Source organism: Fukomys damarensis, unplaced genomic scaffold (assembly GCF_012274545.1).
Source record: "Fukomys damarensis isolate Sample0158 unplaced genomic scaffold, DMR_v1.0_HiC HiC_scaffold_16, whole genome shotgun sequence".
Taxonomy (NCBI): Eukaryota; Metazoa; Chordata; class Mammalia; order Rodentia; family Bathyergidae; genus Fukomys; species Fukomys damarensis.
Window position 1 is genome coordinate 56,191,608 of NW_022900928.1, and position 25,227 is coordinate 56,216,834.

Below are 25,227 nucleotides of genomic sequence, written 5' to 3' on the forward strand. Positions count from 1 at the left end.
GATTACATTCATCATGAGGAGTTTATATGTGTACATATCATATATTAATTCCCTTTTATAAAAATTAATTTTATTGGTACATTTAAGGTATACAATATAATGACATTCATCATTGGAAATATGCATCTTTATATAACCTATCTTGGTTCTTATTTTTCCCCATCACCCTGCCCTCTCTTTAACCCCTCCCTCTCTTCCCACGTACAAACACTTTGTTTCTATTTTTTCATTTCCTCATATTAATCCCATTCCCTTCTTTCCTTTCTCCTATGCATTTCCCCTTCCCCCTTCCCCCTTTTCTTCCTATTTCAAATTTCTATTATACCTTTTAGTCCTTATTTACACTTTCAGTTTCAGCCATAAAAAATGAGAAATTAGAGACATTTATACCTACATGAATGCACATTTTAATTTACGTCCCTCCTCTCTCCCCTCCCTCTTGGTCCTCTTCCCATTTACAGGTGATCTATCTTCCTGTTTACAGGTATCACTCTTCCTAGATGCTGCTCACTAAACTCTTCCTTCCCCAGCTATTGGGCTTTCCATAGTTGTCCATGAATCATGCCCGTTTCTAAAACCTGATCTTTTAACTGCACCTCCACTATAGGAACTCCTCACATTTCCAACAAATTACCTTTATCTTGTACTATTTTGAGTCCTTATCTATTGCTGGCAAATTAAAATCCCGACTACTATTCCACCAGAACCAGTCTTGTCCATAAACCACAGTGTGGTGCTCTCTCTTTCTTCCTGCCCTCAAACTTACTGTTTACTCCAAACCATGCACTTTTGCTCCTTTAATAACAATCTAGTACTTTTTACATCTTCTGTGGAGACTCTGTAGAGTAGCTGTTACAAGCATCAGTTATAGAAATCAGTTTATCCATTTATATACAATGTAAAAATCTAGTTCCTTAATATCTTGTTTCAGTTTATTCATTTTTAAAATGAGCAGAAGTAATGAACAATTTTGAGGATTTGATGAGTTATACTGCCTGAGAAATGCAATAATATATTGAATGAGAATAATGTTTGGCACTTGGTAAATGCTATATAACTGTTTGCTATTGTCATTATGTACCAAGTACTTTACAAAAAATTCTCTGTGTCTTTCACAATAATTTCTGGAGTAGACACAATCATCCTCATTTTATGTATGAGGGAACTGAGGCACAGAGAAGTTTAAAACACTTCAGGTCTTACATCTAGTAAGAAAATAACAGTGGAGGAGTAAATTTCATTTTGTGGTCTGTCTACTGTCTAATGCTTGCCTCAATTCAGTTTTGTCCCCTTCTAGAACATCTTGACATCCTAGGTCATGATTAGGGCAGCTCTCTGCTGCTGTCCAGCTTGGGCCAAGTCCTGTCCTGCCTGAAAAATGCAATTAAATTTTAATTGGGCCTGTTGACTTCAAGCTCCTTCAAGTCATGGGCTGGCTTTCTTTGCCCAGGCAGTACCCAACACAGCACCTGCTAGACAACATGGAGACTCATGATTAGTGGGTTTAATCTATGAGGGTAGTCAAACCAGGGAAGTAAAACCACAAGACTACTGAGCCCAAAAGAATGTTTGAATTTTTAATTATGCGATTCGCCTTTTGGGAACAAGTACTTAGGGTATAATTTGAATAGAGAAAAAAAGACTTATAAGAAGAGATGCTCATCTTGCGTTACCCTAAAATGTAAGTGACCTAAAGAAGTAAAAACAGTAATATAGTGGTAAATAATGCTGTTTTATAGTAATGATAAAAATAATAGCTGGGCATGGTAGTATATGTCTGTAACCTTAGCACTCTGGAAGCTGAGCAAAAATATTGCAAAAAAGTTAAAGTCTGGCCTGGGTGATTAAGTGACTTAGCAAGATCCTGTCTCAAAATAAAAAATAAACAATGGGCTGGGGATGTAACAGTGCAAATGTGTTAGGTTCAAACCCCAACAACAATAACAAAACAATATTCATGGCTAAATTTTTCAAATGCTTATACTGTAACATGCTCTGTTGGGGAAGCTTCAGCAGTGGGCTCGGCTCTCCCATCAATGCTATGAGGAAAATATTACCATTGCTTCCTCTTCACAGGTGAGGGAAATGAGGCACAGGGATCACTAAGATTCACATGACCAGCAAAAGACAGCACTGAAGGACAGGTACTAGTATGGGGAAGAAAAATTATGCTATTGTGTATGTGAGGAAAACTAGTATGTTTATTCAGTCATCAGAATGGTGCTAAACAAAAAACAGAGAGAAAGGAGAGAGAGGAAAAACCAAAGGTTGAAGAGAGAGAGACCAAAATGTTAAGCTGGGGAGGAAGGGAGGAACATTTGAACATTTTCTTCCCATTTTCCAATATCTATTATACATTTTGGTCCTTATTTATACTTTTCACACCAGAGAAAGATTTGTCAAATTTATCTCACTTAAGAGTATGGTCTTCCCTGGGCTACATAGTGAGTTCCAGGTCAGTCTCAACTACATAGTGAGACCCTGTCTCAAAAAACCCCCAAAAAAATTAAAAAAAAAAAGAGTGGGGTCTGAAAGGTACATCCATATAGCTAGAAATGTCTCAAGTCTATCCTTCTTTATGGCAGAATAGTACTCCATTATATTTTTTAAAAATACATCTTCTTTATTCATTCATCAGTTGATAGGCATTTGGGATGTTTCCAAGACTTAGCTATTACCAACTGTGCTGCTATAAACATGAGTGTGCATATATTGTTGTGGTAAGATGCTTTTGATTCTTTCTTTCAATAAGACACTAAGAAGTAGGATATCTGGGCCAAGTGGAACCTTTAGTTTTAGTTTTTTGAGGAATCGCCATACTGATTTCCACAGTGGCTGCACCAATCTACACTCCCACCAATACTGGAAAAGTGTTCCTTTTTCCCAGAGTCCCACCAGCATTTGTTATTGGTTGATTTTTTTTATAGCAGCCACCATTTCTGGACTGAGATGGAATCTCAGCATTGTTTTAATTTGCATCTCCTGAATGAACAGTGATACTGACCATTTTTTCATATATTTATTTGCTGATACTTCTTCCTTATCTGAGAAGTGTGTGTTCATTTCAGATACCCATTTTTGGATTGGGTCTTTAAATGTGGGGGATCCAATTTTTGTTTTAGTTCTTTATATATTCTAGATAGTAGTCCTTTGTCTGAGGAACAGCTGGTAGAAATTTTTTCCCACAATGAGGATTATCTCTTCACTCCAGGTGGTTTCTTGTGCTGTACAAAAGCTTTTTAGTAAGATGAGATCCTAGTTGTTGATTCCTTATGATATTTCCTGTACAACTGAGGTTTTCTTCAAAAAGTCTTGCCTACACCAATGCCTTCAAGAGTTCTATTTTATATTCCAGATTTAGTGTTTCTGTTTTAATATTTAGATATTTGATCCATTTTGATTTTAGTTTAGTGCATGGTGATAGATATAGTTCTAGTTTAAATCTTCAGCATGTGGACAGCCAGTTTTCCCAGCATCATTTATTAATAGAGGGTATTTATTAATTGCTGTTTTCATCCATGAACCCACTCACAGAACAGGGTTCAGGGGGCCCGGACTGGGAGGGCAAGGCACAGAATCACCACACAGACTCTGGGGAGGTTTCTGGAACACTTCTGCTTTATTCATCAAATGCACAGGCTTTTTCATAATATTGGTTCCTCCTACCCAAGAACAAGGGATATCTCTCATTTTCTGATATCCTCTTTGATCTCCTTTTTCAAAGAACTGTAGTTTTCCATGCAGAGTTATTTTATTTCCTTCATTAGATTGATTCCTGGGTATTTCATTTGGGGGGATGCTATTGAGAAAGATATGGTTTCCCTAATTTCACCTTCACTGAGCTTGTTATTTGTGTAAGTACTAACTTGTAACAGTAAAATTTAATTTTGTAAAATATGATCTTCGAGATAACATGAATCAAATTAAAGATTAATATTGATCAACAAATTTATCTTCAGTTCTCCCACATCCACATTCAAAATTCTTTCCAAACCTTTTTTAGTTTTTATTTTTAATTGAAACATGAAAATTGTACAGGTTATGTGTCATGGTATGATATTTTAATGCATGGTACAATCTGTAATTATCAGATCATGATATCTGGCATAACCATCCATAATCTCAGATAGTTCTTTGTGTTGGTAGCATTCAAAATTGTCATACTGCCTACTTTGAAATACAGTTAATTGCTCTCAATCATAGTTACTCAGTGTCCAATCTTTGAAAACCCATTCCACCTTTCCCATTCCCATAGCCCACCCCCTACTGCTCACTTTCTGTTTCATTCAGGCCCTTATGAATTCATATGCAAACTATTTTTATGGTCTCCAAATAGTGTCCCCATTAGAAATCCCCCATTCATCCTATTCTAGTGTGAAATTTAACTTATCAAAGGTAGCTCTGATAACATTTTCCCCTTGCTCAAAAGCCTTCCTTGATTCCTTACAAGCTGTTTTTCTTTAATGCAAAAAAATAATAACTTTAGACAGTATTCATCCTAAAATCATTTGAAATAACCATGGGCAAGGCTATTCTCAGAATAATGAAAACATAGTATAGGGAAGAAATATAGAGACCATCTAAAATTAATCTTCAAATCACATTTTAAACTCATCTCTTTTAAGTCTCTGTGGAAAATAAATTGGTGGGGTCACCAAATAGAGGAAGTGATCTCGATTTAACTTGGCAGACTACATGGAATAAACTAATGCCATGGGTTCTCTTCAAACTTACATCATCTTTTACTGTTTCATTTGCCTTCCAAAGGTACTTTGCCTTCAGGATCTCCTCCCCTCAAACTTTTTATTATGCCACTACCAGAGAGATCTTTTGAAAACTCAAACATATGTCATGACTGAGAAACTTCCATTCTTACAAAATAAAGTCCATAGTTGCATTAAGATCCTGTCTGAAACAGTTGGAATATAAACATGTCTTCACCATTCCCTGCATCCCAATTTGCAATTTTATTTCTAGCTCCTTCTCCAAGAGGTGGAGTCTATTTCCTCACCTTTTGAACTGAGGTTGGGGTTGTGACTTTCTTTAACCAATAAAAAATGTCAAAAATGACAGAGCACCAAGTCCAGATGTAGGTATCAAGACCTGTGTGTATCTACTCATCTTGGTGAAAGCCACTCATGAACCAGCCCAAGCTGTTCAACTAAATGATGAGAGACACATGATCCAATCACCTGTATTCACTCAGGAAACACCCAGCCAAATGCCAGTCGTCCTAGGCAAGCTGGCCCCCAGCCTTGCCACTGGGTCACCACATATTTATGACCAACTCCAGATGGAACCATCCAGGTCTGGCCCAGATCTGCAGAGCTCCCCAACTGGGCTGGACACTCAAAAGCAGTAGTAAACACTTATTGCTCAAACCACTTCATTTAGGATCATTTGTTATACACCAATTGCTCACTAAAATACCAACAAACCCTCCAACTTCTTCTCCTAATTCATTCAACCTAAACTATTGTGATTCCTTGTGTTTCACAACCATATCTCAATGCCTTTGTCATACTGCATCCTCTGCTAGAAGACCCATTCTCTTTTCTATCTTAGGCAGATCCACTCACCTTTAAGATGCAGCTCAAACATTATTCATCAGATATTTATTGAGGTTAGGCACTGAGGTTTCAAAACTGAGCAAGACCATCTGCACTCTACAAGATCACAGAGGAGGAAAAGGTAAACAAATAAATAGCTAATGTCACTTTCTTATTTCCTTTTCTCACTCTCTTAGATAGATTATTTCTTCCCAAGAACTCTCCTTCCTCAATTATAGCACTTCTCAGCATATATTACTAGTACCTAAATGGAAGTACTCTTAGGAAGAACAGATGAAAGGCCAGGCTCTAATCATGGTACCTGAAACATAGGAAGTAGAAAAGTAGGTGTTAAGTCTTGCTATTTTGGTTAATCATCATGCACATTGATCTCCATTTCTTGACTATGTATAATACTCTTGAGAGGAGGAACTGTGGCTGTGGGCTCTTGTATTATGCTAGGGCACCCTCTGCTGTGTGTATCTGTCCAATATCTGGGTATGAAAATGTCCTGAGGGAGCCCAAGGGAATGTTTCCAAGGGATAGACCCATATCCTTAGCTAGGCAGGGTGCTGTGTCCCTTTTAGTGCTGTGAGTGAAACAAGTTTATGTTATAGTTGCAACCATACATTTGTGTTTTGAATGAACAAAATGTTTTGACTCAAATGTTTTGTATGTGTTTAGATCATAAATAAGCACTTTAGAAGTAATTGAGGAAGCCATGCATGCATGTAATCACTGAACTTGGGAGGCTGAGGCAGGAGGATTGTCACAAGTCTAAGGCAATCTTAGGTTATGTAGTAAGTTTGAGGCCAGCCTGAACTGTATAGTGAGACCCTGTCTCAAAAACAAACAAACAAATAATAAAGGAATAAAAGTGAGATGGTGAGATAGATGACACATCACCTGCTATGTTTGAAAAACCTCTAAGAAAAAATAGAGGAACTGTGCTAGGACACACCTATCACTTGAAATTTTAGGTACAGACCTCTGAATATAGACACATCTCGATTTATGGAATAAAATAATTCACCATTGTAGTGGTCATATTTTTATTAAATCATATCATATGCCATGATTACTTAGTAGGGTAATTATAAAAATATTTAAATAGAAAAGATAAATATTGCAATTTATGATTGTTAAACAAATTATTTGAGATAATATATTTGCCTAAAACTATGTAATTACTATATTAGTGTCTTAGACACTTTTCTCATTGCTGGGACACAGTACCAAACACACAACTTAAAGGAGGTAAGCTTTATTTTGGTTCAGAGTTTGTAGAGGTTTCAGCCCATAGTCAGCTGGCTCCAAGGCAAGAAGGCATGACACAGGGACATGGTCAATATGCTGCTCATTGCTCAGGCATGGAAGACAGGAAGTCAAGAGAGGAGCCAGGAAAGGAGAGATAACCTTCTCACATCACACACACAGTGATCAGCTTTTTCTAGCCTCTTACCAGCAAGTCAGCCATAATGCTCCTATAATCCATACAGTCACCTTCCAAACATCCCACCAGTAATCACATGAGGCTTTAAGGAGACATATAGCTATAAACCATATCAATTAATGACATTACTATATACTATAGTAAGAAAGAAAATGGTGGGAAATTTGGCTTAGTGGCAGACTGCTTATCTAGTATGCTCAAGACCTTGGGTTCAATTCTCAGTACATGCACACAAGGAGATGTTGTTTTTATAAAGTACTTTGTACTTTAAAATATATTCAAAGACTTCATAAATAGGGAAAGTTGAAGGGAGACAAGAGAGGGCAGGGGAATGGGAAAAAATAAGAATCAAGATACATCATGTAAATATACAAGACCCAGAGATGAATGAAACTGTATTGTTTACCTTAAAAATACCAAAAGAGATCCCAGAGATCCACCCTGACCCCAGAGGCTGGGGCAAACCCACCCAGCTAAGGCCTGCCCAGGAAAGAGCTACAGAGGTGCAAAAGTATCAGTCAGAGGCTGGCCCCACAGCATTGGTGGTTTGAACCCAGGAATTGGTGATGAGTAATTGGTGGTGCTGCTGGTGAGCAGCAGAGAAAAGGCCTCTTGGTGGCTTGCTAAGAATTGAACACTACTAGATGAGCAAAAACTTGTCTCAAGAAAGGCACAGAAGGCTGCATCTGTTGAAATAAGAAGACATGGAAACAAGTCTCAAAACCAGACTTCCAGATCACCTAAGGCAATCACAAAGGGAAACAAGATGGAATAATCTGATACTCAACTACCTGGACTCCCTGAACTGGCAACAAAAGAGGATCTGGAAAAAATGAAATCAGAAATAATTTCTCAGGTAACAACAGAGATTGTATCCATAGTGCAAGATATGATTAATAAATCTAGAGTGCACACAGATTGAAAAAAATAGAGGAGATGAGAAACATGATGGAATCCCAATATAGGACACAAATGGAATCCATAAAACAGATGCAAACAGATTTCCAGGAGATTAAAAACTCCATTGAACATTTACATAGCAGAATGAGCCAATGTGAAGATAGAATTTCAGATATAGAAGATAGGATTGCAAATAGGGACCAGGAAAAGAAAAACTTCTTAAAAATAGTAATGGACCATGAGAAATCAATCCAACAGCTTCTAGATGATGCAAAGAAAAATAATATAAGATTGATTGGAGTCAATGAAGAAACAGGAGAGAGCGCAGATGACATAAAAGAACTTTTCACAAAATGGCAGAAAACTTCCAAAATAGGGGAAAAGAACTTAATATACAGATAAGTGAGGCATACAGGACTCCAACTGGATGTGATCAAAGAAGAATCTACACATAGTAATATAATAGTTAAAATTCCAGAAATCCAACAGAAAAACAAAATTCTACAAGCATTAAGAGAAAAGAAATAAATCTCACACAAAGCAAAGCCCATCAGAATCACAGCAGATGTCCCAACACAAACCCTCAAGGCAAGAAGATCTTGGAGTGATGTGTTTCAAGCCCTAAAGGAAAACAGACTCCAACCCACATTGATATACCCTGCAAAAGTATCTTTCAAATTGATGGAGAAATAAGATACTTTCATGAAAAAGACCACTTTAGGAACTTCATGAATACTAAACCAGCACTCCAAAAATTTTTAAACAATATCCTAGGAAAAGGCAATGAGGACAACCCCAGGAAGCCCAATAGAATGAATCCATCAGGCATGACAAGAAATTAAACACAAAGGGAGAGAATGTAACAAAAAGAAAAAGTCATGACAAGGATGAGTCCAAAAATATCAGTTATAAACATAAATGTTAGTGATCTCAATTTACCAATCATAAGAAATAGACTGGCAGAATGGATCAAGAAGCAAGATCCAACAATATGTTGCATACAAGAAACACAATACAAAAAGACACTCTTGACTGAAAATTAAAGGATGGAAAACAATATTCCATGAGACAGGAATGAAAAAAAAAAGAAAAAGCAGGAGTAGCTATCCTATTTGCAGATCAAATGGATTTTTAAAAAATGGATTTCAGACCAACACTGAATAAGAGGGACAAAGAAGGACTTTACATTCTTATAAAGAGAAAAATCCAAGAGGAAGAGATGATAATCATAAATACATATGCACCAAACATTAGTGTGCCCAACTATATAAAACAAATGCAACAGGCATGAAAAATCAAATAGGCACTAATACAATAGTAGTGGGGGACCTCAGTACCCCACTGTCACAAATAGATAGATCACCTAGACAGAAAATAAAAAACAAAATACTAGAACTCAAACTCTTGAACAAATGAACTTAACAGATGTTTACAGAGTGTTCCACCCCACAATATCAGAATACACATTCTTCTCAGCTGCACACAGGTCATTCTCCAAACTAGACCACATATTTGCTCATGGAACATGTTTACATAAGTGCAAAGGAATTGAAATTATCCCCTGTATATTATCAGATCATAGTGTGATGAAATTTGAGATCCATAGCAAAAGAAACCACAACTTCATAAACACATGGAAATTGAACAATGCATTTCTGAATAACTAATGGGTCACAGAGGAAATTAAATAAGAAAAGAAATCAGAAGGTTCCTACATTAAATGACAATGACAATACAACATATCAGAATCTATGGGACACAATGAAAGCAGTCTTATGAGGGAAATTCATAGCAGTGAATATTCAGGAAAACAGAGTGAGCTCAAATAAACAACCTGATGCTGAACCTTAAACTTCTACCAAGAACAGGACAAAGCTCATACAAGGGAGGAAATTATAAAGATCAGAGCAGAAATCAAAGCAATGGAGATGAAGAGAACAACACAAAAAATCAATAAAGCAAAGAGTTGGTTCTTCAAAAGAATGAACAAAATAGACAAACCCTTAGCCAATCTCCTCAAAAAAAGCAAAGAAAAGGCCCAAATCCATTCAATTAGAATGAAAAGGGTACCTATATGCCAATAAAACAGAAAAAATGAACAGATTCATATGATTACCAAAGTTGAATGAAGATGACCTAAAAATTCTAAACAATCAATGAATTTCAAAATTAATTAAAAACTTACTGGACCACGGATTTAGCTCAGTGGTTCTGCTGTCTGCCTCAGAAATGCAAGGCCCCATGTTCTATCCTTGGTACCAAAACAAAACAAACAAACAAACAAACATAAACTTACCAACTAAGAAAAGCCCAGGCCCTGATGGCTTCACTGCTCAATTCTACAAGACATTTAGAGAGAAACTATTGCCAATACTGTTTAAACTCTTCAGTGAAACTGAAAGGAAAGCAATACTCCTGAATTCATTCCTGGAAGCAAGCATCACCTTGATCCCCAAAGCAGAGAAAGACCCAAACGAAAAAGAGAACCATAGGCCATTCTCACTAATGAATATTGATGCAAAATCCTTAATATACTGGCAAAATAGAGTGCAGAAGATCATTAAGAAGGTCATACACCCTGACCAAGTGGGATTCATCCCAGAGATATAGGAATGGTTCGACACATGCAAATCAATAAATGTAATACACTCTATTAATAGGGCCAAGGACAAAAACCATATGATCTCAATGGATGCAGAAAAAGCTTTCAACAAAATTCAACATACATTTATGATTTTTAAAAACCCTAAAAAATGGAATAGAAGGTCTCTACCTCAACCTGATAAAGGCCATTTATGAAAAACAATAGCCAACATCATACTAAATGGTTAAAAACTGAAACCCTTCACACTAAAATCAGGAACAACACAGGGATGTCCACTATCACCACTCCTGTTCAATATAGTTTTGGAAACATTAGCCACAGCAATTAAATAAGAGAAAGAAATAAAAGGAATAAAGACAGGAAACAAAGTTAAGCTGTCATTATTTGCAGATGACATGATACTTCATATAGAAGATCCCAAGAACTCCATCAAAAGTCTTCTGGACTTAATAATCAAATTCAGTAGAGTACCTCGATACAAGGTCAACACACAGAAATCAATAACTTTCCTGTACATGAAAAACAGACTCACTAAAAAAGGAAACTGGAGAAAAATCTCCCTTCACAATAGCATCCAAAAAAAATAAAAAGAAAAAAGAAATACCTAGGAATTAGCTTAACAAAAGAAATCAAAGGCCTATACTCTGAAAACTATAGCACTCTGAAAAAAGAGATTGAAGAGTATATCAGAAAGTGGAAAGACATCTCTTGCTCCTGGGTAGGAAGAATCAACATTGTGAAAATAGCCATACTGCCAAAACAATCCCAGTTGAAATTCCAGCAGCATACTTCAAAGACCTTAAGAAAACAATCCAGACATTTATTTGGAACAAGAAGAAACCTAGAATAGCAAAAGCAATTCTAGGCAACAAAAACAAGGTAGCGGGTATTGCAATCCCCAACTTGAAACTGTACTTCAAAGCTACTGTGATAAAAACAGCAACCTACTGGCAAAGGAGCAGAGCTGAGGATGAGTGGAGCAGATTAGAAGATGCAGAAACATCTGTGGAGAAACTCAGACACTTAATCTTTGACAAAGGAGCCAAACACCCTCCCTGGAAGAAAGATAGCCTCTTTAATAAATGGTGCTGGAAAATTCTGGTTTCAACTTGCCAAAGATGAAAACTAGACCTATATCTCTCACCATGTGCTAAACTAAAATCAAAACGGATTAAAGATCTAAATATTAAAACAGAAACACTAAACCGACTGGAAGAGAGGCTAGGTAGAAGTCTTGAAGACAATGGTGTAGGAAAAGATTTCATGAACAAAACCTCATTGGCAGGTGAGCTAGCACAAAGAATCAACAAGTGGGCTCTCTTCTTATTAAAAAGCTTCTGCACAGCAAAAGAAACCTTCAACAGAGCTAAGAGACAACCCACAATGTGGGAAAAAATTTTCACTGGCTGTTCCTCAGACCAAGGTATGTATGTGTGTGTGTATATCTATCTGTCTATCTACCTATCTATCTATCTATCTATATCCAATATATAAAGAACTTAAAAAAATCAATCCTCCCAAATTTAAAGGCCCAATCCAAAAATGGATATCTGAAATGAACAGACTTTTATCAAAGACATAGAAATAGCAAATAAATATATGAAAAAATGTTCAACACCACCGGTCATTGGAGAGATGCAGATGAAGACTACCCTATGGCTGTATCATGAAATCAACCAATAAGAAATGCTGGCAGGGCTGTGGGGAAAAAGGAAACCTGCTTCACTGCTGATGGGAGTGGTGCAACCACTGTGGAAATCAATATGGAGATACCTCAAAGAACTAGGACTAGAAGTCCCATTTGACCCAGCTATTCCCTTGCTGGTTATCTTCCCCAAAGAATTAAAAGAATCATACCACAGTGATATATGCACACCCATGTTTATAGCAGCACAGTTTGTAATAGCTAAAACTTGGAAGTAGCCCAACTGCCCATCAACTGGAGACTGCATAAAGAAAATGTTTTTTTTTTAAATCATTAAAATGGAGTACTACTCAGCCACAAAAAAATGAAAAATTAGAGACATTTATAGCTAGTGAAGCAATACTGTTCAGTGAAATAAATAGGACACACATTGTAAATACCAAATAGTTTCTCTGGTGTGGGAAACTGAAAGCGTAAATAAGGACTAAAAGGTTTAATAGATAATGTGGAATAGGATAAAAATGGGCAAAGGGGAAGGGGAAGTGGGCAGAGTAGGGGAAAGGAAAGAAGGGAATGGAATTAATAAGAAAATGAAAAAATGGAAACAAAGTCTTTGTAGATAGGGAGGGAGGGAGGGGGTGAAGGGAGGGCAGGGGAATGGGAAAAAATATGAACCAAGATAGATTATGTGCATATTTCCAATGATGAATGTTGTTATATTATATACCTTAAATGTACCAATAAAATTAATAAGGAAAAAAAGACACTGACACTATGCCTGACCTTTGGGGGGCGGTATTGAGTATTAGATATTATATGTGAAAAAAATTTAAATAAGTTATTGACTAAGATTATGTTACTTTTCTTCTGGGAGTTTTCATTTGCTTTGGCAGGCTGCTGTGGCAATAGCAATCTTGCATCATCAGATTATAATCAGGAATCTAGATGATTCAAATCTTTCTTTCAGAGAATTTTGGCTTGGCCTAAAATGAGTCATCTTGTTCCACACTGTCTCTTCCTCAAAATTTGAAACAACCCTTACTACAGTGATTTGCCTGTTTTCACTTTTTTGTCACCCATCTGTCCCAACCTTGACTCTAGGAAAGCCCAAATCGTGGAACTGCCCAGCAACACAAATCCAGCAACACAGCAGTTCCAATACAAATCCTCTTCTGCTCAGAGGAACATGTGGAGGGTGCTGCAGAATTCTAAGTGTAGAGAATAGCCTCTTTTTCCATTTGTTTTATTAATCCCCTGGCCCTGTCATATAGCAAGTCATGAAAAGACAACAGCAATGACACCTGACTTGTAGGCACCTGAACTCAGAGTAACGCTTCTTTATTCTCAGAAGAACTGAAAAAGGAGTCCTTTGGCTTGAAAAATCTGTTACTTTTCTTTCTTTTCTCACTACTCACTTCTCCTGAGGCAGACCCAGGTATGAGAGATATGCCACATGGAAAGGCTAAAACCTCAACTTTCTACCATAAGTATGAAAAGGGGCCATGAAAAGCCAGAGAAATTATGGAGAGGACAGAACTAGAGAAATAGATTCCTCAAATCTGGATATAAAATCACCCCTGAACTCCCTGAACTTCTAGACTAATCTGATATGAAAAGGCAGAACAAGGACTTCAAAAACCAGACCAGAGTGTAGATCATTGCCCATGCCCCAGACAAGCCTCTGGGTGGAGCACATAGAGAGTGAAACAAAATAGCAATGCAAATGTCATCAACTAGCACAGATTCTTGGCCACATAATAAGATGGAAATCAGATATGGGCTGATTCTGGAGACAGCTGAAGCCCATCCACATTGTTTGCTTTTCTTCAAGGCCCTTACAGGGGAAGGTCCCTGTATGAGCTTCCAAGATGTTACCAATTGGCTGATGATTCTTGCTCAATGTGTATAGAAATCATGAAATAGCAAAGTGTAGCTCTTTTGGTGTTAACAGCCCTGAGATCTGCATGCCAGAATCTGTCCGCTGCTAATAGTTCTTAACTGCCAGCAGCTACTAATAGGTCTCAGGAACTCTTGCAGCCACCAGAGAATGTAATTTTTCATCATTATCCACTCTTCTCTATGCTGGCCACTTTGGTGTTACCCACTCATAACATGCCAGCTCAGTATGCTCTACTTAAGATAAAACTTATGGATAGACAAAATAAACCATCTGGAAAGAGGCTTCATTTAGACTTATGCTGCAGTGGAGGGGGAATAGCACATGATTTAAGATTTATTTGGAGGTTTCTTACATAGGAAAAAGAAAAGTCAGGCTTATGCATGAAGACTTTGTTTGGTCATGGATAGAGGAAAGGCCCTGGGCAGACTTACTTGAAGAGGGTTGCCAGGGGAGAATCATCTTGGAGGGCAAGTCATCCAGGGAGCTGCAGGGCAGAGTCATTTTTCTGTAATCGCTAAAGTAAGTATCTCGCAGAGTTGCTGTGGAGTGCCTAATTCACCTGGGCTGGCTGCAGGTGTTTGGGGCAGCCAGGGAAAAAAAATTAAAATACCACTTGGAGACTATCAGACCCCTCTCTCTAGTTTCAGAAAGGCCTTTAAATCACTGGAACCTTGGAACAGAGAAGGCAGACTGAGATTTGAGATCTTTAACCAGATTGATTATCTGCTAAAACTAAAGATCATGTTATCCAGAACACATTAACAAAACTCAGAGCCGGGGCCGGGGATTTAGCTCAGTGGCTCAGTGGCCTGCCTTGCATGCGCAAAGACCCGAGTTCAATCCCCAGTACCAAAAAAACAAAAAAACTCAGAGCCTCATAACACACTTCAAAATATCCAGGAAACTATTCAGAATTGCTTGACATATAAAAAATAAGGAAAGCCTCATAATTTTTAATAGCAGAGACAACCAACAGAGTGACCCAGAAATGACATGATGTTGAAATTACCCAACAAAAGTTTTAATGTATGCATTTTAACCCTCCATGAAACAGTCTTGAAATGAATGAAAAGTTGAGTTCTCAGCACAGAAATAGATTATCAAAAAACCCCAAATATTAGAAATAAAAGGTAAAATTTTAAATTTGCAGATGGAGTCAATAGCAGAATGGAGATGACAGAAGGAAAGATCAGTGAAATTGAAGATAGATTGATAGAAATCACCAAATAAGACCAAGAAGGACAAAAAATATTTTTTCAAACTTTAGACACTTGTAGGAAAATAGATGCACCTGGAAAATATAATGTTGAGTGAAATAAACTAGACACAAGCTTAAATACTACACGGTATCTCTCATTTGAGTAAGGCAAAGTATAGACAAACTATATAGATATATAGATAAAGGATGGGTAGAAAGGTACAAGAGGGTGGATCACTTGCAATAGAGAAGTGGTCCAAAGGAACAAGGGTAAGGGGAGAGGAAGAGGGGCAAAGATAATAAGAATAAAGATACACCACATACAGGAGCTTAATAACCCCAATTACTGTAAACATTATAGACCATAACATGAGCTAAGAAAAATAATATCAACAGAAATAAAAAATGGGATAAAGTAACTAGAGGAGGAGGAAGGGGCAAGAGAAAGGAAGGGGATTTTTTTAAAAGAAGGAAATATGCTGTAATATGTACATGTAATCATTCCCAAGATGATTGTAAACTACACAAGCAGCAAACATCTACAAACAAAATTTAAATTTTTAAAAAATTTCACAGAATCTTGGGGGAACTCTAGAACAATATAAAAGGTTAACATTCATGTCCAAGAACAACAGGAAAAATACATTGATGTAGAAAAAAATCTTTTAAAAAATCATGACCAAAAACATCATATCAATAGCTACTAGGGGAAGCATTTGATGATGCTAAAACTACATCCAGATTTTTTAAAATTCACAAACACAGAATAGATGAAAAACTTTATCATGTAAAAATTATCTACTAAAAATTTATGTCAAATACCATACCTAACAGGGAAACCATAAATCAGTCTCAGCAAAGTAAGGAAGAACTAAAGGATCTGTATCACTGCTAATCAACATGTTTTTAGAAAACCTAGGCAATGCAACATGAATTTTTAAAAAGGAGCAAGATATGTAAATCTGAATGGAAGAAATAAAATATCAATATTTGCCTAATATGTGACTACCCACCTGGAAACAACCGCCAACAACTGCAAACCACTGAAACTAGTAGTTTAATATTTTAGCTGGATATAAAAACAAATATACATGTTAATAAACACATTAATATTAAAATCAATTTTAAAATTTTTCCCCGGTACCAGGGATCAAACTTAGGACCTTGCACTTACGAGACAGGTGCAGCACCAATGAGCTAAATCCCTGGCCTTTAATTTTAAATTTTAAAGACATTTTAATTATTTTAATTACTATTAAAGTAATGGAAAATCAATTTAGTGAAGAGATTTTGTTAAAATAGGCCAGAAAAATGGATAAATATTCTTGTGATAAATATGCTTGTGTTTGGAAATATTTGATCTTTAAAGGTGATTATCTTAAAATCGGTTTACAGTTTAATGTAGTTCAAGTCAAAATCCTAAAGCACTTTTTTACAGAATTTTAAAATTGACTCTAAATGTCAAGTGGAAAATTGAATATTATTCATAAATACTTAAGACAAGTTTGACTTGTAACAGACAGAGCCAGCATTGGCTGTTTATTTGCTAGCATTTCTTTGCTATAGCAACAGCTATTTTGACTTTTCTCTAATCAAAAAAAAAGGAATGACAAAGATGCTTCTGTTTATAAGAATATATTTTTTCCTGAGTTTGATCCCCAGTACCACAAAAAATATATATATCTTTAAAAGTAAATATCTTTTTCAAAAGATAAATGATAAAGAATGAGAGAGAAAAGAGGGAAAAAAATAGTAACATTTTAGTGAAAAGATGAGAACCAGTATCTTATTTTGTCTTTTCTCATCCAACCCTTTATCGCAAGACAAACATGCATTGGTCAGTGAGCAGGATTTGGTAGGGCAATTAACCCTCAAAAGCACATCTTACCTAAGAATTCAGTACTCAATTCTAGAATCTACCCTAAAAATCATAGTTACAAATTATAATTTATCTGGAATCTATTGTGTTTCTGATAGTTTGTGTATATTTTTATACCAACTCTTTCTATTTTTACCACTACCTTGCAACATAGGTAATAGCTCCATTTTTAAATGAGAACACTGTGATTGGGAAGTTTAGTTCCTTAGAAATTGTCGTAGGTCAATTTCTAAGCGGCTGAGTCAGGAATAAAACTCAAATCTGTTGCCAAAGCCTGTGCTTTTTCTGCTACACCCTAATGCCTCTCTTCTGAGGAAGAAGCTGTGGAAAGAATTCCTCTGGCACTTCTCAGGCAACAGGATACCATGTCACTAGGAATATTTTCTAGCCAAGATCTCGGTGCCTGTGATGATTCATATATAGATCATGTTCCTTGAGAGTAGGGGAAGATGTGAAAGATATCTGTTAGCAGCTGTTTTTAACATCTGAACATTGTAAATAAAGTTCTCAATCCAATGATATTGTAGGAAATCTCAGAGGTCATAAGACTGCTTATTCCTCCCTGCAGCTAAAATTTCAACCCTTTCAGAAATTTCCTTTCCACTTCCAGCCTTAATGATGGCAAAAAATGTATTTTTATTATTAAATTATTAGCCATAAGAAGGTTCTGAAAAAATCAGAAGGCTCTTGATTCCAGCACTCAAGCCCAAGTAACTGAACTGAAGAAGGGCAAATCATCTTTATAGAGGTTCCTGACATCTATCTGGGACAAGTGTCAAAACATTTCCCAGCCAACCACAAGAGAAAAATGGTCACGGGTAGCAACACAAACACTTTCATACCACAGCCTACTGGACCAATTTCTGCCCTTTTTTCCCCAACTGAAAAGTTGTGAACACAGATTCCAACAGAAGAATCCTAATTAGTCAAAATTGTCAGATGGAAAAATGTTAGCCTAAACATCAGGAAATCTGATTTCTCACTCCAGCATTGACATTAGCAAATCATAAGTAGTTATGTAACTTCTCTAAGCCTGTTTCCTTTTTATAAAATTTCAGTATTTAACCAACTATTGTTTAAATCCTTCCTAGCTGAAACACTCCAGAAACCTTATTGGAATGCTGGGAATGAGGATATGATTACATCTTGTATTTGAAATTAACTCCAAATTATTAACATGGCTATTTCTCCAACCTTTCTTTTGAAACTTCTGCCCACACCACATGGTCTAGTGCCAGCACTGTATTCATCTAAAAGGATTACACATTTTTTTATAAGTCAAAGGGTTCCACCACATTAAAATAGGCAGACAGACCACATCTCATCTCCTCTTTTCCTGTTTCTTCATGAAACTAAAGCACACAGGTATGGCTACAGAGACTTTGATCTCAAACATTTCATAGCCATAGAATATTAGAAGTAAAAGTTGTCAAATATGATTATGAAGTCTTTATTGATGAAACGGGTAAGAAAAATGATTTAATAAACATGGATAGAAACTTATTTCACTTAGCCAAGGAGCCTGAACAATATTAAGAAAATTTTAGCCAAACAAAATTTTAACAAATTTGTGTCTTCCCAGAAAATTTGAGCCATTTTGATGATGTCTCATATTTGACATGATTATAATCATTTGCAATTAAAACAGTTTAATAACTTAGAACAATTCATATATCCAGGCCAAATTCTTTTTTCATTGGGACCCAGATGGGATAAAAGTTTCTAGTATCTGCTTTCAAGTCATTATAACTAATATTCAAAAGAACATTGGCCATTTTTTAATTGCAAATAAATATAGGTCCACCAAGATATGTGTCTTGCTGTCAGGCACTAATATATAATTTTCTCCCAGCAGACATTTCCTACATCCCTATTCCCAAGAAGTGATTGGAAATTTGTACAGATTGGTCTGTACAATAAGTCTGTACAATCTGTGTGATTCCTACAGATAGGTCTGGAGAATTGGACTTGCCTTATCTTTTCACTGTAGATAGAAAGGATATAATTTTGTTCTGGACAATTAATTTGCAGATTAAATACAGCCTCAGCTGAAATTCTATACCAATCATTACAGTATTGGAATAAGCATATCTGGGACACTAAAAAATACCAGGAAAAGACAAAAAAGGAAAGATGGAACCAGGTACAGAGATCTTCAGAAAAATATATTAATTTGTGACACCACACATCTTTCTCCAAAACAAAATACTTTATGGCTCAGAGATTAATCATCAATCACATTAAATGTCAAAGATATGCCCTATCATAAATGACATTCAAAAAGCATCCATGAAGTCTGTGACACATGGTATAATGCATAATGTATCTCAGACTGTAGTCTTTCAAATTGTATATGGCTGTCTCTCATTCCCATTGTCAAGATTTGTTGGAATTATCACATGACCAGATCAAATCTTACAAGTTGAGCTTCCCATATAATCTGTGGATCTGCATTCTGCGTATGATCCCAGTTGTTCTGATAAGGCTAGGTGGGATGGGGTAGCATGTGAAAATGGTCCTGCAATGTCATCTGATTCCAAGTGTAACTCTTCCATTCACAGAGAAACTTTCAAATTGATTGTAAGACACGGTGAAAGCCTTGTCATTTTGGATGAATAGAAGGCTCAATAGGGATGCAGCAAAGGATGGGAGCAGATTTCATGTTGAACTGACTGATATGCACCTTGAAACCTCTGTACACCAGATGAGTTTGCCATTGTGGAAACAAACTCTCTTAGGATTGGCAGGATGTGAGTGAATGTGTGGGTTGTGAGTACCATTATGTTTGTCATAACTGCAGACCAACCATACATTGAAAATATAATTTTACTCTATATTCTTTTTGAGGCTGTATCAGAGGAATATAATGTGTGGGAGCGGTTGAATGTGAGGCAGCTGATAGTAGGATCTAGGCCACAGTATAGTAGGATCTAGGCTGGGGCTGTGAACTTTGCTCCCAGGCACATCAGGCAGATCCTGGATGAGATTGCCACTGCTGAGAAAACTCACCTTCACTTTATTTACCCAGTGAGAAAATAACACAGTTCTGGGTTTTTTAAATCTGAGGTTTAAAGTGAAGACTGTTCTATACTATTTTTTTTCAATCCTTAGGTATAGTCTGACTGCAGGAAAAAGGTGAAGGTAAGACCTTTTTGTGGTTCATAAAGTAATGACTGGGTTTTCATAACATTGTGGAAAGAAGTGACATGTTTTCTTCCATCCTTGATATCATGTTAACACTTACCTGAAGACTATGGAGAATAAAAAAAGATTACATGGAGACATAATTAGGAAAGACCTATTGATATTTAATGTTTCTAAATCTATCAAAATTTGAATAACAGTTCCAGCATCTTCTTTGAAAATAAGTCAAAACAGAACTCTTCATACAAGCCAACACATTATATAATCTCATGTTTAAGATATTAGCTTTTATAAAGTTGTGGTATATACAAAGTCTGAAGTTGTAGATTCAAAGGGACAAACTTGTTTGGAAGAGGATTCCCCAGAGCCAGTGTGGGAGCTCATTAGGAAAGAGGGTGAAGGGTGCAAGGGGAGCTTTCTCTGGAGCGATGACGGGTAAGGATTTTAAGTTTGTAGCACAAGGGGATGGTGATAAGAATTCTGTGATCCCTCTGTGAAAGCAGAAATGTGTGGAAGTCTCAATCCAACCAGTGCCCTAGTCCTTGCTCATAATTAGAAATGTAAATTCTGAGAAAGACTATGCCAGGATGTTATAGATTAGTGATTTTCAACTTAATTAAGAATGGGGGTGGGGCTGGGGGTTTAACTCAGTGGCTCCTCTCAAGCACAAGGGCTGGAGGTACACTATACCTGGCTCAGTCAGTCTACTGTAAAGGAACATGCCTTGCACTGTAGAATCACTGACCTCCTAGTGCAGAGAGGCAATTTAGAAGACTGAAAAGAGATACATTAGCCTGATCCCAGAGTAGGAGGAAACTGGATTTGCCTCTAGCCTTTGTGTTTTAGGCTCATCTTTGTCCTTTTTGAGCCTCTGTCCTCTCACTTTTAAAGTATGAATAATGAATAATGATTCATTAACTCTGTGTACAGTGGCACTCACCTGTCCACATAGCTACTTTGGAGGCTGAGGCAAGAGGCTCTCTTGAGCTCAGGAGATCAGCCTGGGAAATATACTGTGGTCCTCATCTCAAAAGAAATAAACAAACATATACTTTATATAGTAAATAAGAATTAAATAAAACAGACATGTGGGAGTACCTAACACAGAGAAATCATACAATAATATACATGGATTCGACTTTACTTTTACATAGCTTGAAAAATATAAATTTCTCCAGTATCACCCTGCTGGCAGAGGAAGTAGAAAATATGCCCAAATATGCTTTGATGAGGAATTCATAAACAATGTCAAATTGTTCAGGGCAGTGAAAGAGATAGATCAAAAGAAGTAAGCATCTTGAAAATTTCACGAAGAAGCTCCTGCCTTTGAAAAAGCTGTTTCAGTTGCCTAGAGTGTTTTTTTTAAGTTTAGTTTACTTATTAATGTAGTAAAACTTTTGAGCTAGAATTTTTTTCATGCCTCTCTTTAAGTTATACTATGTTGAATACAGATCACACATCCAGTCATAGAAATGGTACCTGTTAATCCCAAAGGTTTTATATCTGGCCCAGCAGTCAATGAAGCATTTAAACATATACCCAATGAGGATGCTAGACCAGATAGGCATTAAAGAAAATACCCATTGACAAGAAGCACACAGGTGAGAAACACAGCGTAATATGTCCAATAAGCATTTAGGCATGAGGCCGAGAGAAGAGAATTATCTGTGGATAACTTCCAAGAGATAATAATATTTGGTGTAAATTTTACCAAATGAGCAGAAGGTAGCCTGAAAAAAAAAAAAAAAGAGATGTTCTGGGAAAGGTCACCACAGAAGAAAGAAGGTCACACCTGAGAACTACAAATAGTAAGAATACTTAGAAACCAGAATGGAGGTGGAGCATGTGGACCAAACACACAGAATCAACAGATAGTCATGAATCAGCTGAGATCTAAGAAGATTCTTCTATGTCTGAATTTTTAAAAACATTCAGAAAATTAGAAAATGATAAAACATATCTAAGAGAATAATAGATAACATATCCAAGGAAAAGGGGACCAAACCAGCTTATTTTGCCACAGATTTTCTGGAGTACTCTAGGCATTCAAGACAGGACTCTGGATAATGGGATTTCAAGGTGGTAACAGACAGCTGCCCACTGAGGAAGACTGTGGAAGAGCCATATACAAGTGGCACAGACCATCCAAAGATGGCTTTGGAGGTAGGTCAGATGGTGAAAGGACTGTGTCCCAGGAAAGCAAAAGGGACAGTGGAGTGAAAAAGAATAGTGAAATTAAAGAAAAAAATGGTCATCATGGCAAAAGAAAGAAATAATACAAGGAAAGGAAGAAGCCAAAGAACATTTGCAGATGACATGATTCACTACTTATAAGACCCCAAAACATCCACCAAAAGACTCCTAAAATTAATAATCAAATTCAGCAATGTAGCAGGAAAAAAATAAATATATAGGAGCCGGGGGTTTAGTGCAGTCTCACCGTGCCTACCTTGTAAGCTCAAGGTCCTTAGTTTGATCCCCAGTACCAAAAAACATAATAAAAAAAAATAAACATACAAAAAAGCAATAGCATTCCTATGCATTGATACAAAACTAACTAAGAAAGAAATTAGGAAAATTGTTGGACATGGTAGCACATGCCTATAATCCCAGCCCTCCAGAGAATGAAGCAGGAGGATTGCTGAAAGTTCAAGGCCAATCTGGGCTACATAGTGAGTTCAAGACCAGCCTGAACTACGTGGCAAGCTACTGTCTCAAAAAAAGAAAGAGTCAGGAGAGAGAGATTAGGAAATAATAACATCAAGAAAAATTAAAATAGGAATTAACCAAACCAAAAAAGTAAAAGACCTCCATGATGAAAACTACATGACTCTTAAAAAGAAAATCAAGGAGGACATCAGAAAATGGAAAGATATACCCTGTTCCTGGATAGGCAGAATCAATATAATCAAAATAGCTATACTTCCCAAACTTACACATAGACTTAACATAAACCCAATCAAAATATCAACAGCATATCTCACAGATATAAAGAAAACAGTCCTAAAATTCATATGGAACCAGAAGAGACTCAGAATACCAAAAGCAATTCTGGGTAACAAAAGCAAAGCAGGAAGAGTCACAACTCCAGATTTTAAGCCTATACTACAAAGCTACTATGATTTAAACAGCAGGTACTGGCACAAAAATGAGCCTGTGGACCAATGGAACAAAATCAACTGCAGGCATATCCAGCTATTTGATCTTTAACAAAGGGACCAAAAACATAGACTTGAGGAAAGATAGTCTCTTCAATAAATGGTGCTGGGAAAATTGGATATCCACATGCGGAAGACTGAATCAAGATCCATATTTCTCACCATGTACTAAACTAAAATTAAAATGGATCAAAGATCTAAATGTTAAAACATTAACTCTTATTCTGCCAGAGGTAAAATTGGTAAAACTTGAAGATGGTTGTAGGCAATGCCTTTTGAAACAGAACTGCAAAGGCACAAGAAATAATATGTAGCAGCAACATATGAGGCTTTTTTAAATTAAAAAGCTTCTGCATAGAAAAGAAAACAACCAACAGAATGAAGAGACAACCCATAGGATGAAGAAAAAAAAATTCCAGCTATTCCTCAGATAGAGGACTAGCATCTAGAATATATAAAGAACTCTAAAACTTAGGCCCCCAAAAATAAGACTTGATCAAAAAATGGGTAAGCAAAATGAATAGATACCTCTCAGAAGAAGCACAAATAGTCAATAAATACACGAAAAAAATGGTCAAATTTGCTGACCTTTAGAGAAATGGAAATTAGAATGACATTGAGATACCATTTTATTACACAAAAAACAGCTATCATAAAAACAAACAATAACAAATGCTGGCAAGGATGTGGGGGAAAAGGAAACTCTTCTACATTCTTTGTGGGATCATAAACTACTACAACCACTATGGAAATCAGTTTTTTGAGATTCCTTAAAAAACTGAAAATGACAGATTTGAGACATTTGTAGGAAAATGGAAGCACCTGGAAAATATAATGTTGAGTGAAACAAACCAGACATATAAGCTTAAATACTGCATAGTATTTCTCATTTTAGGGAGGCAAAGTACAAACAAAGAGAATAATAAGGGTAGATAGAAGGGGACAAGGAGATTAATCTCTTGCAATAGGGAAGTCATCCAAGGAAAATAGTACAAAAGATGGAGAGAAGAGGAAGGGGAAATAAGAAGACTAGAGATATGCTGACACTGTGTCATATACAAAAACCTAATAACCTCAATTAATGTAAGCATTCTATGGCATAGTATGAGCTAAGATTCATAATATTAAAAAAAGAATGAAATGGGATGGAACATTAGAGAAGTGGAGGAAGGGGAATGGAGAGGAAGGAAATTGAAAAGCAACAAGCTGTGGTATGCACATGTAACCACTCCCCAAGATGATCATAAACTGCATAAACTGTAAACAAGCGCTAATAAAATAAAAACTTATTAGAAATTAAAAATAGAAATTCCACTTTGACTCAGCTATTCCTCTTCTAGGTATCTTCCAAAAAGAGTTGAAGCATCATATTACATAGATACAAACATACCCATGTTTATAGCAACACAATTTATAATAGCTAAATCTTGGGAAAGGTCTATATGCTCATCAACATATGAATGGCTAAAAAGATGGTATTTATACACAATGGAGTACTACTTTGCTATAAAGAAAGATAAACTGGAGGCATTCACAAGTGAGTGTAACTTGAGACCATAATATTACGTGAAATAAGGCAGATACACAAGCTTAAATATCACATAGTTTCTCTTACATGAGAAACTAAAAGACTATATAAATATGAATCAAGAACAACTCAAAAAATATATAAATATAAATCAAAAGCAAATAAACAAAGAGGAATTAGGGAGATCTTTTCAAATGGATGGAAGAAGGAACAGAAAGGGGAGAGAAAGGGAATGGAAAAAAGAAGTGAAAAAAGTGATGAAAATAAA